At 42.5% G+C, this 13620-nt stretch overlaps 1 long non-coding RNA gene across 1 annotated transcript; it reads left to right on the forward strand.

Annotated features, from left to right (window-relative positions):
- Positions 1-2903: 2903 nt before the first annotated feature.
- LOC114591835 (uncharacterized) lies at positions 2904-5945 on the forward strand. Its single transcript, XR_003705371.2, has 3 exons — positions 2904-3044; positions 3339-3427; positions 3940-5945. It is a non-coding gene; the product is annotated as an uncharacterized LOC114591835 (long non-coding RNA).
- The last annotated feature ends 7675 nt before the right edge of the window (positions 5946-13620 follow it).

Here is a 13620-nt window from a genome sequence, read left to right on the forward strand (position 1 = left end):
AATGGATTCAGGGATGAATTAAAATGGGGAGATTCTTCTATGTTACCGTTTTCCTGTTTCAACCTTGCTGCAATTCTTACTGCCACAATTTACAGTAACTCCATTGGGACACAGGAGACAGATCTCTGGAGATTTACTAAAGTATATGCTGTCCCTTAAATAAGAAAATAAGGTTTTTCAAGTGAAATAAATAAATTAAGGTCTTATGTATATAATAAAATTTCATAAATGTACCAAGCAAACACGTACATAGATATATAGGCCACATGTCTGAAGCTGCACAGGAGAGCAGCCATGGACTCCCAGGCTGACCAGGTGTTTCCTCTGCAAGGTCAAATGAAGGAGCCTCCCCATTGTCTTCTCCTTCACAAATCCTGTCTTAAGGGTATGTCTGTGTATGAATAGGGTGAGCCTGTGACTTGGCTCAGGAACTAAGTACTTATCATTACAAAAGACTGGCCAGGCTCCCCAGGGTATCAATCCAGTAAACATTAACAGGTAACTTGCCAGACAGGAGGTAAACCACCAACTCAGATTATGAGGTAAACAACCCACTCAGATTTCTGCTTTAGCCCGCTCTTTCTGTGATGTAGGTATGATGTTTCTGGGGGTGGTCTTGGACTCCAAGGTGGGCAATTTAAAATGTCTATATAAGGGTGGAACAATATGGAACAACTGATTGGTTCAAAATTGGGAAAGGAGTACGACAAGGCTGTATTTTGTCTCCCTGCTTATTTAATTTATATGCAGAATACATCATGCGAAAGGCTGGGCTGGATGAATCCCAAGCTGGAATTAAGATTGCCGGAAGAAATATCAACAACCTCAGATATGCAGATGACACAACCTTGATGGCAGAAAGTGAGGAGGAATTAAAGAACCTTTTAATGAGGGTGAAAGAGGAGAGCGCAAAATATGGTCTGAAGCATCAAAAAAACGAAGATCATGGCCACCGGTCCCATCACCTCCTGGCAAATAGAAGGGGAAGAAATGGAGGCAGTGAGAGATTTTACTTTCTTGGGCTCCATGATCACTGCAGATGGTGACAGCAGCCACGAAATTAAAAGACGCCTGCTTCTTGGGAGAAGGGCAATGACAGGCCTGGACAGCATCTTGAGAAGTAGAGACGTCACCTTGCCAACAAAGGTCCGTATAGTTAAAGCCATGGTTTTCCCAGTAGTGATGTATGGAAGTGAGAGCTGGACCATAAAGAAGGCTGATCGCCGAAGAATTGATGCTTTTGAATTATGGTGCTGGAGAAGACTCTTGAGAGTCCCATGGACTGCAAGAAGATCAAACGCATCCATTCTTAAGGAAATCAGCCCTGAGTGCTCACTGGAAGGACAGATCGTGAAGCTGAGGCTCCAGTACTTTGGCCACCTCATGAGAAGAGAAGACTCCCTGGAGAAGACACTGATGCTGGGAAAGATGGAGGGCACAAGGAGAAGGGGGCGACAGAGGACGAGATGGTTGGATAGTGTTTTCGAGGTTACCAGCATGAGTTTGACCAAACTGCGGGAGGTAGTGGAGGACAGAGGTGCCTGGCGTGCTCTGGTCCATGGGGTCACGAAGAGTCGGACACGACTAAACGACTAAACAACAACAACAATATAAGGGTGGACACACCTTGGTTCTGGGTCCTCTTCCTTCTCCTGCGTGTGAAGGGGGCACCCTCTTGCAACAGTTCAATAAAGATTAGGCTTACAAGCTGCTTTGCTTCTCAATATTCTCTGGTTGGCCTCTGTTTTTCCCTCCGACCGATGGAGAACCAACAAAGGACTTTATAAGGGCTCTTTTGTCCCCCATAAGGGAATTAGGGCAGATTTTCGTTTATTACACAAGAAAGCAATGACCTGAAGCCTTGGTTTCAGATTCCACCATTATCCTAAGAGAAAGTTAGAAATGAATTATCTAGCATGCCCTTCATCATTGTGGATCCATAAATATCACAACACAAACCCATCATCTGAAACAACAACAACATTGTAGGTTCGTAGGGGGAAAGGTGCCCCTTTAGCAGTGGCGGCCTGAGCAAGTCAGATCCAGGAGGGCTTGCAGTGTTCCTAGGACAGCATTTGTCCTAGATGACCAATGGAGATGACTTTATATTATTACATTTCTCCTCTGGCCTCCTTTAATCCTCACAACAACCCTGTGAGGTAGGTTGGTCTGAAAGACAGACAACCCCAAGGTCACCTAGTAAGGCTGAGTGGGGATTTGAACTCTCTAGCCTGGGAGTCCCAAACCTTTTGGGCCTTGGGACACATTTAGAAATCTAAGAAACGGTTGTGGGTGACCTTGAGCCAGTCACTGCCTCTCAGCCTAACCTACCTCACAGGGTTGTTGTGGGGATTAAATGAGGAAAGGGAAACGACGTGTGTGGCCCCTGAAGCTCCTTGGATAAAAAGTGGGGCGTAAATGCAATAAATAAAACTAGGGTGCCATATTTCAAAAAAGTAAAGTTCCTATCATCTGCAAAGTTGTTTTTTTAGAAAACCTCCCCCCCCAAAACATTGACACACATATAGATGTAGTTATAGATTGATATATAGATATAAAATGAGGCCTAAATGGTGATGACCCCCACCAGCTGTTACTATTGGCTGCTAATGACCTATGATGTCATAAAGGAATGGAAGTTCAGTGGATATGAAGGAATCAGTGGATATGAAGGAAGAAGGTCCATGGTTGAGATATCCCACTCACCCTTTGTTTGCCTTCCAAGAATATCTGAGAACTACTATGTTTTCCAGACACCACTTGCAGAAGGTAATCTAAGCCTACTTTAATCTTTTGTAAATTTATTGTCTGCTCAAAGCTTTGTTATCATTGTTAGTTGATATGTTATATTTTACCTTTAAGTAAAAGCCCAGTAGAAACCTGGGGGAGAGGAAGGAAGTGCAGACTTCTGGGAATGCTGAGTCATGTTTTAGGCCTCTCTCAAACTGCAGGAATAATTCTGCATGAAAATAAAGTTAAGTTTTTCTCCCTTGGTTGGGGTGTAAAAAAGAAAGCAATGAAGAGAACTGTAGAGTTTCAGCAAGGTGAGGACAATTTATTTATTTTGTTCATTTGAAAACCTTTCCAACCTACTTAATATTTAGAAACCTCTAAGAAGTATGCAGACAAGCAACATAAAAATAGAATAAAACTGCATCATAAAAACAGAGTTATAAAAACCAGGAAAGCAGAATTACAAAAACTGATAAAAATTATCTTATTAAAGAGTTTATAAAGTAATAATCAGATGATACCTTGCACCTGCAGGAGTGAAGAAAATCTATCCTAATGCAAGTTGCCATTCCACCGTTATGTCTCTTTGCCATTGTTTAAAACAGGTAACCGAATTGATCAGCAGCACAGTCTGAAAGAGAAACAGCATTTTGAGTAGTACATCCATTTTCACTACCGAGATTCTACTCATCAGGTATAAGTTCATTCTTCTCCATCTCTGTAAGTCTACTATAACCACATTTCATATTTTCACAGTCATTTTGAAATAACATTGCATTTTTATTCATCAACCAAACCCCCAGACATTTAACCTTCTTTTCAACTTTCAACCCTGTGAGACAGATCCTGTAATGTACCTTTGGATTTTTGATCCATGCTTTTTACTAAAATGAAATGGGTCAACGTATTCAATTTCATCCAAGTGGGTCTGCCACCACTCTAACAAGCAACTGACCCCCCAAAGGGGCATTTGTGAGCAAGTGTAGTTGTTCCTCCTTTCCCTCCCTGGTATCCTTCCTATTTTCCTTTTGCTCTCACCCAACAGAACACAATGGGCAATGGCTGTGACCTTATCAAACTGTACACAGTGGAAACCTCTTTTCCTTGGGTATGCTGTCTGTCATTCAGTGGAGAGAGTTAGGCCCACTCCTGAGTTCTTTGATGAGCCACACTGAAATAACTGCTTCACCTTTTTCTCCCATGCAGACCACATGGATGCTACCATGTGAAGGAAGCAAATTGGCAGGTGGAAGGAGGTGATCATCTGGCATCAGGATGCTGTGGAACAGATGAGAAGGCAAGTTTGCTTGCAAAAGCCAGTGGATTTGCAGAGTGGGTGGCGAGTTTGTGGTCTGAAGGTGGCTGATATCCATGGCAGAAGCTGGCTGATGTCCAATGATGACCAAGCAGATATGGACGAGTAGCCGGAAGGTGGCTGATGTTTGGTAGTGGACCAAGCAGAAGCTGGCAGATGTAGGTGGATGGATGCTGGTGGAATTCACATTCGGAAGCTTTTGGACCAAATGGCTTTGGTAGCACTTTTTGTATAGCTTTGCAGTAGCACCATATTTAACTTTCCTGTTTAATGTTGTTTGGAGGGGTGGAGCCCTCCCAAACATTTGGTCCCCATTGAAAATAATTGTTTTACCTAAACCAGGTAGAGATCCTAAGGAAGTGGAATCTTACAGATGGATCACCCTGTTCAACCAACTTTTCAGTCATGGCTTCCAGCAGGGTGATCCATACAATTGTCAATTCGGACCAAACCAGATTTATCCCAGGCAGACACAACACCACATGCAGGTTAGTCAATATAATATATGACAGTAATTAAGAAGAATCCCAGCCCTTTGGTGATGTCACTGGACATTTACAAGGCCTTTGACTTTTTAGAATGGGGGTACTTTTAAAGTCTTAGAACACTATCAGATGGGCAAAACGTTCATGACTACTATCAGAGTCCTCTGTGCCTCTCACCAGGATGCTGTTAGCACAACTGCTGTGAATTTGAACTCTGTTCATATTGGCAAGTGAGCGAAACAAGGTTGTCCCCTGTCCACATTGCTCTTTGCTGTTTCTCTGGAACCATTAGCAGTTTCATTGCTCATGTATTAAGGGTCATCGGGGAAAGGTTGAATAGCATTTATTAAACTTTTATGCTGATGACATGATGTATATGTTACCTAACCCTCAGGAAGCCCTGCCAATATTCAAATTAGAATTAGGAAAATTAAAAATAAAATACTGGGTCTTAGAACTAATCTTAAGAAGTTGCTGATAACTTGTTATAACATAGGTCTGATGGAAGAAATCAAGCTTAAGCAAATGACTCGAGCTAAGCTGTATTATTGTCAGATCCAATAAGAAATGGGTTGACGTGGAAGGTGAAATGATACCAGACACAAAAATATGGGTGCTTCCTTTTATTAGGCTCTCCAAAACAACTTTAGATACAATGCATAGCCTATACACATTGAATATGCTACAGGTATGGAAAAGGTGGCAGCACTGTCAGTCTCTGTTAAACTTGCCTCTAATGCCACAGTTTTCACCCTCAAGTCCAGGATTCGGCCTTGCGTAGTACAATCCTTTCATGGATTTCCATGTTAATGACAAACTGTTATCCAAAGAACAACTTAAAATAAATACAGGAGATCCAGGCCTATCCTGGTTACAAGAAAGAGGTATTTACAGAAATTGCACAAGTTTTAAAGTCTGAAAATCAGGCAACCCCACAACTTGCATTAAAAAATGTGTGGGATAACAATCTGAAACAGTTTTCTTTAATACAGTTATTAACTTCATGGCTGGCAGTTGCAATACTACCTATAGCACAAAAATGGAAGACTTAACATGAATTGCCTCCTGCATTGTGGTGCAAAATTATTTGGTCTCTTGCTGAAAAATTTAACTTTCAACATTTGGTGTAATCAGAGGCAAAGAACCTGTGGAACATGCACATGTGATTTGGTCGGACTTTATATCTTATGTTCCAACTGACAACTTACATGACTTCTTACCTGCACCTAAAAAAGAAATATGTATTTCCTGATTAGCATATATGTATAAATTGAACTATGGTTGTACTTACCCATTTTATGTATGCTTCTCTTCAACAACTTTCTGGGTTGGACTTAATTGTTCTTTGTTCTTCTGTAAAGAAAAAGAAAATGTTAGTTTTGTGAAATGCAATAAAAAAAATCAAAAAAGAAGCAGGCAGATGTTGCATGGCTGAAGTTGGCTGATTTTTGCAGATGTAAGCCAGCGGAGGTTCTCCCCTGAAGAGTGACTGATGGACTGGGTGTTTGCTGTTGCATGTTACTCCGCTGATGTCACCTTGAAGCTTTAAAAGGGGATTAAACAAATTCAGTGGCTACTACTCACAGGATCAAAGGTATTACGCCTTTGCATTGGGGAACAGCGTTGAGAGGGTGATATTGTGATCACATCCTGCTTGTGAGCTTCCCAGAGGCATCCGATTGATCAATGAGAACAGGATGTTGTTAAGACAATTTCTTACAGAAATCTTAAATAAATGGTAGGCTGATGGCTCTTCCTTACCATGTCTCCAGAGTTGTATAGAATAACTAGGAACTCCACCCTGCTCCTGTTGCTCACCAACCCTGTCAACAGCTCCACCTCCCGGGGGGGGGGGGGGACCAGCTCGGAGCCCCCTACACTTTGCCAACCTTCCCCTAACCCATTAGATGGGGGGGGGGGGACAGGACGAGATGACCTAATTGTGATGTCACATGACTGGCATACAGGTTGCCCTGTCCAAATCCCAACATCAGAAATTGAGAGTGTGGGAAGTGTTGCAAAGCATGCCCCGCACTGATCCTTTCAACCCTCTGCTGTTCCTTGGCATGTCCAATTTAACCAAATGCCTGGATAAAAAACAACAGGACGTCCGACCATCTGCAGGTGCCTTCTGTGCCAGTTTTAAACACCTGCTGAAAACCTTTCTGTCTTGCTAGGGCTATCCTTCCTCAATGGTTGCTGATGTCTGTTTTTAACCTTTTTGCTTTCAACTTGCTTATGTTTCTACTGTATGGTTTTATTGTTGTAAACCATTTATGCAAACCAAGGACACATGCAAAGCAGTATGCAAATACTTTTATAAATAACTAAATCTGAACAGTCAAATAGCCTTAGTAGCAATTCGCACACCGTCCCCCTTCTAGGGCAGCCCACTCTCTTCTCTGTCTCTCACACAAATTGTCCCACTCTGTCCCATCAAACTCTCACTCTGTGGCTTGTGAGCTATGGTAAACTCTTCTCTCTCTCTCTCTCTCTCTCTCTCTCTCACACACACACACACACACACACACACACACACACACGACTTTCCAAACCACCCAATGTCTCACCTTGAGTTGCATGAATTGTTGCCACTCCTCCACAGTAGCAACAAAGTACCTTCTTCCACTTGAGGTCTGCATTCCCTTCTGTAGAGACATGCAAAATAAAGTTTATACACATCTAAATCCAATATTGTGGACTGTCATTTCACTACCTGAAAACTCCACACAATACAGTATCTTTTATTTTAGCTGTACAGTGGTACCTCAGGTTACATACGCTTCAGGTTACACACTCCGCTAACCTAGAAATAGTGCTTCAGGTTAAGAACTTTGCTTCAGGATAAGAACAGAAATCCAAGGTACCACTGTAAAGGCAAATACGGAAGAAAAAGGGAGTGACCTGCTGTTTTGGTGGATAGAAAAGTGCTTTATACAGTGGTACCTCTGGTTACGAACTTAATTCATTCCGGATGTCTGTTCTTAACCTGAAACCGTTCTTAACCTGAGGTACCACTTTAGCTAATGGGGCCTCCCGCTGCTGCCGTGCCGCCACGCAATTTCTGTTCTCATCCTGGGGCAAAGTTCTTAGCCTGAGGTACTACTTCCGGGTTAGCGGAGTCTGTAACCCGAAGCGTTTGTAACCCGAGGTGTTTGTAACCCGAAGTACCACTGTATTAAAATGGTGGTTTAGTTGTTTGAGAGCCCTACTTATTTATTTATATCAAAACGTTTCTATATGGCCCTTTATTCTACCTGCACATGCATTTATTAGAAAAGAGATGGAAAATAAATCTGCAAGTATTATAATGCTTTTATATAAAACCTGTTGTAGAGCCATACTTGAAAGTTTGTGAAGTTCTGATCACTACCACTTGAAAAAGATGTAGAGATGGAAAAGGTGCATAAAAGAGCAACCAGGATTATAGTGCTGGAACAACTCCCCTAGGAGGAAAGGTTACAACACATGGGACATTTTAGTTTAGAAAAAATGTGTTTAACAATTTAAAAAGTTATGCGGGCGGAGAAAGTAGGCAGGAAGTTCTGTTTCTCCCCCTCATAATCCTAGAACCTGGGTTTATCCAGTGAAGCTGGGAGATTCAGAATGGACAGAAGGAAGTATTTATTCACACAGTGTGTAGTTTAACTATGGAATTCGTTACCAGAGAATGTGGCGATTGCAATTTGCCATCAGCCTGGATGGCTTTGAAAAGGAATCAGATAAATTCATGGAAGATAAGGCCTCTGTCCGTATGACAAACAACTTGTGGGCCCTGTGTGATTTGAGTAATAAGAAAACGCTTCCAAGGACATTTCCCTGGTGTACTTTAATATCGCTGAATCACATGGGTACTGCTTCATACAAGAGTTTTCATGTGAATCAGGAACCCACCTGGTTTGACTTTTAAGCAGCAGCGTACAAGTTGCCCATGAATTGCCTCTCTATGGTTATGCCAGCTTTGGTTTGGATTTCATAAGACTTTACTCTTCATCCGATTTCTTAAAGGATTACCCAAATCTCTCTAGAATCCTGTTTTTGGTTTTTTTCATCCCAGCTACCTGATTCCTACAACTCTTTCCTTATATATTTGAGCAGGGAGTGAGTGGGAACCTGCCTTAACTGCCTTAAACCACAGCACGGACTACTACAGCAACAAGCTAATGAGCTTGTGGAGATACAATGACTGAATAAGCTCCTTAGTCCATTTATAAGTAGCTTGCAGCATTTAGAAGCTCTCTTACTTCTTTGCTCTAAATCTATTATTCCTCTCAAGTTAAAAAAAAAATCCCCTTCCGTGAGAGGCAAGCATTTTGTGGCTTGCAGTTAATTGCTGTTGGCATCTGTCTGTCTCGAGATAATGGAGTGTGCCTCTGGGGGTGAAGTCAAACTGCTGCGTTGTCAGCAGTGACCTTGCAAGGGGGAAAGCCTTGGCAGTCAGTGTGTATAGAGGTCCTGGGCTGTCCAGAAGACAGGACCTCCCTCTCGACCTTGCTGATGTGCTCCAAAGGAAAGCAGAGCAATATGTTTGGCACCAGCTTGGCTGCAGGATTTGCCGGAAGGAGACGTACAAGGCGCCATCCAGCCGTCTTAGGAACTCCACTCTGGATTTGTGTAGGGTTTAGTCCTCGGCTTTTTATTTTCCTGAAGATATCCCACAAGGCAGCAGAGGTTTAGGATCAACTTTCCTTCTAGATGGGCTACCTACCTGGGTTTCCAAGCCCCATCTGCCGCTCACCTCCCTCTACAGCACATGCAGAAACCGCCTTCTTGACCATTGGACCAACTATTGGTCTCATCTGTGTGATCCACCAGTGTCTGTCTTCACATGCAGAGCAGAGGCTGTCCCTAACTCACCAAGGGCTTGACACTCATCGGTTACCCTTGCCTGTTTAGCAGGCCAATTGAAGCAACTTCCTAGGGTGTGGCTGCTGTCACCTGCTGACAGCTTCTAGGAGCCACTGGGGAGAGCTGGGTAGTGGGCAAACTACCCCAGAAGGAGCATGAACTGTCCCCCACCAAAGGTACTATCCCTCCCCTGACACCCCAGCAATTAATTAGGTGCCCAATATAGTTACATGGACGCAGGTGGCGCTGTGGTCTAAACCATTGAGCCTCTTGGGCTTGCCAATCGGAAGGTCGGTGGTTTGAATCCCCACAATGGGGTGAGCTCCCGTTGCTCGGTCCCAGCTCCTGCCAACCTAGCAGTTCGAAAGCAAGCCAAAAAGTGCAAGTAGATAAATAGGTACAGCTCCGGCAGGAAGGTAAACGGCGTTTCCGTGCACTGCTCTGGTTTCGCCAGAAGCGGCTTAGTCATGCTGGCCACATGACTCAGAAAAACTGCAGACAAACGCCGGCTCCCTCCCTCGGTCTGTAAAGCGAGATGAGCGTTGCAACCCCAGAGTCGTCTGCAACTGGACTTAACTGTTGGGTCCTTTACCTTTACCATTTTTCATATAGTTACAGGGGTGGTGGAAGTTGGATTCTAACAACATCCAAAGGGACATGGGTTAGCTCCCCTAGACATACAATGGTACCTCGGGTTAAGTACTTAATTCATTCCGGAGGTCCGTTCTTAACCTGAAACTGTTCTTAACCTGAAGCACCACTTTAGCTAATGGCGCCTCCTGCTGCCGCCGCGCCACCAGAGCACAAATTCTGTTCTCATCCTGAAGCAAAGTTCTTAACCCAGGGTAATATTTCTGGGTTAGCGGAGTCTGTAACCTGAAGCGTATGTAACCTGAAGCTTATGTAACCCGAAATATTAAACTTTATTTTGCATGTCTCTACAGAAGGGTCTGCAGCCCTCAAGTGGAAGAAGGTTCCCCACGTACCCTGGGGTTAGATGGAGGTGTTGTGTAGCCTGGAATAAGGGAACTTTTTATGTTCCCAGTGCTGTTAATTGTCCCCTTTGAATGTCAGGGGTGAAGGGTGGGCACCTCAGTGCAGCACAAATAGTCAAGGGCCTCAACTATGTGAGGTTAATTTGCACTGAGGGCCAATTGGTTGCTAGGCAACCATTTGATCTAACTGTATTGCATGGCTGGCAATAGGGCTTGTAATTATGCAAATAGGTGTGAGAAGAGGAGGGAGTAGATTGATTGTTGCCAGTGTCACAAAGGTAAGTCTGCCTCCCCAGGTATTTTCTAAATTTCTCTTGGGAATATGGTCATAAGCAGGAGTAATGAAGAAACACTTGAAAAATTGGGATCAGATTTTCTAAATTAAAAAAAAGGCAGGCCAAACCCAATTAAAGGAGCAGAATGTGGACAGAAAGACTAATTCACAAACACGGATTATAATAAATATTTATCCCCTTTGAATTTTTGCAAAAGATTTAACATTGCTCATATACTATAGAACTTACTGGGAGAATACAGTTTGCACACTTGAGATAGGCATCCATTGAAATAAGGTACTGGTTCTTTTGAGCCTGCTGATTTTTTGGGGAATGAGGTTTCGTAAAGTAAATGCTAGCGTCAGAGGTAGTTTAGTATTCTGAAATCTGATTTATCTACAATGGTGCTGCATACGGTTGCTTTAATAAGTATGCAGCCTTGGTGGAAGCACAAACAAGCCAGGAAAGTTTTTTGGTTCCATTCATAAAAAACCATTGAAGCTCCCTCTAATGGCCAGTTTATATAATAAATTTATACAGTATAGTGTTCTGAATTTGCTTTGCTTAGTGACTCACCAAGGGAGATCTTGTGCCTTGGTTTGTTCCTAGATTAAGCTTTGGGTTAGGCATACCAGAGCAGTTCCTGTTGGACAGTGTTGTGGTGCCATGGATTGCAGTGGCCTGAACATTATTTGGGGCCCAGAGCTGCTGAAATCTTAAGGGTTTTATATACAGGCTGCATCTAAATCCATTTCTGTCTTATTCTGGATGCCATGTAGAGTAAATCCTATCCATGTTGAAACAGAAATAAGTCTCAGTGTTCAAACTCCTGAGTATGATTGCAGCCCAAGTAATTGATTTCATTGAGCATAAGCATTCATAATGTGTGTAGGATGGATCTTAAATAAGAAAGCAGAAACTATTCAGTAAGGAACTAGGAACCAGAAATAAGGTATTAAGAACTAGGATCTACCGAAAGAGCCTTATCCCTGACTAGCTGAAGCAGAAAATGGAGAAATAGCTTGACTTGATTAAAAAAACCAGAGTTATCTGAGCTCCTAAACTTTATCTTTCTCCACAATGCCATAATAGATGTGCCTCAGTTTTATACCAGTTTGGTTTCTAATCTAACCTCTTTCTCAGACTAAACACCTTTAGTCTACTAAAATGGACACACATTTTAGAATTTGAGTGAATATGGTAATAAAAATAAAGGAAGAAACCCAGAGGTTAGATGCTTAATAGGTCAAATTTAACAGGAAAAAAATGTATCTTGCAGCTCATTTCGGATACAGCGTAGTTATCTATTTACCTCTGAATACCTGATGTCTAGGTCCAGTACACAGCCTGGAATAGACTTTTTTGGAACTAAATAGATTTTGCAAGTGGCCATGTGGGTTACTCATTAATATCTAAATCAAAGTCTCCAAAGTTCTAAGCCAGGGTTCTGGAATATTAAGCTTCATGGGAAAGGGATCTAAGTCAATTCACTGCTGTAGGCATTTGGTTGCCATTGAAAAAGTCACTATGGATTTGGAAGCCTCACTGTACAGTACTGCTAAATAATTGCTCTGAGATACATAAAACTCCATTACATAGTTATTGGAGCTAGAAAGGGCTTCAGATTGGCTCACTCTTGAGAGTCCAATGCACCCTGCACATTACATAACTGTTCACCTTTTGTAATAATAGGTTGGGGATATTAGCAGGGCTAAGGTTATGTAAGAGATGTTATTATTAATGAACTCCTACAATTAGAATGCACAAAGAACCTATTTCATAGCACAGCAAGCACCCTACATATACCCATTATCAGTAAAACTCATTCTGTTTCCATGACAACTAGTACTGGAAAAACTCAGGTATGTAATTTTTCCTAGATGGGGAAGGCCCTCACCAAAACAAACACTCTGGCATGCACACACACATGCTCATGCATGCACACATACAATACATACGTACGTACACACTCATGTACTTTTTCATCTTCATCATAATAATGGCTGTCATCTTCAGCATAAGGCATATTGGTTTACAATATCACTCTTATGCTCTTCTTTTGTTCTGGCTTTGCTTCTGACTGATTGCTTGTTTCCACAAGTCCATATGTACGAATGTCTTTCCACTACACTGCCGGTGCAGTCAATGAGCCATGCACCGTCTCTAGCAGTAATTAATGTTTCAGGTTCCTGCCCTCCCCAAAACATGGGAAATGTTGTATTGGGTCAGCTGTATCCATTGATGCCATATGGGCAGGGCTTTGTAGCAGAGGTCCCCAGTCTCAACAGAATGAACAGAAAGGCCCCCAAAACAGCAGGGCTGGGTTACCATACAGTTAAGTATGGGTTAAGTATTTAATTCGTTCCAGAGGTCCGTTCTTAACCTGAAACTGTTCTTAGCCTGAAGCACCACTTTAGCTAATGGGGCCTCCTGCTGCTGCCGCGCCGCCAAAGCACGGTTTCTGTTCTCATCCTGAAGCAAAGTTCTTAACCTGAAGCACTATTTCTGGGTTAGCGGAGTCTGTAACCTGAAGCGTATGTAACCTGAAGCATATGTAACCTGAGGTACCACTGTATTCTGAAGTAAGTGAAATAATACGTTCTATCATCTAAAGCAGAGCTTTCCAAACTGTGTGTTGTGACACATTAGTGTGTCAGCTGCAGTGTGTAGGTGCCTCGTGTAAAAGGTGCTAGTTTAACTTCTGGTTTGCTAGTAAAACTGAATTACTGTGTCAATAAATGATGCGTGTTTAAAAAGTATGTCACTGGCATGAAAAGATTGGAAAGCTCTGGTCTAAGGATTGTGCAGGGTTGTAAGGCCATTCAGTCCAGAGTAAAAAAAAGGGCGTAACTTCACCCACTGACTGTATTGGTTAAACAAGTCCTCCTCCCTCAACAGCTAATATCTCCCACAAGGTAGCCATGAAGCTCTCTATGCAGAAAGAAGCTCTGTTGGTGAATACCCTGTGA

Source organism: Podarcis muralis, chromosome 2 (genome assembly GCF_964188315.1).
Source record: "Podarcis muralis chromosome 2, rPodMur119.hap1.1, whole genome shotgun sequence".
Classification (NCBI taxonomy): Eukaryota; Metazoa; Chordata; class Lepidosauria; order Squamata; family Lacertidae; genus Podarcis; species Podarcis muralis.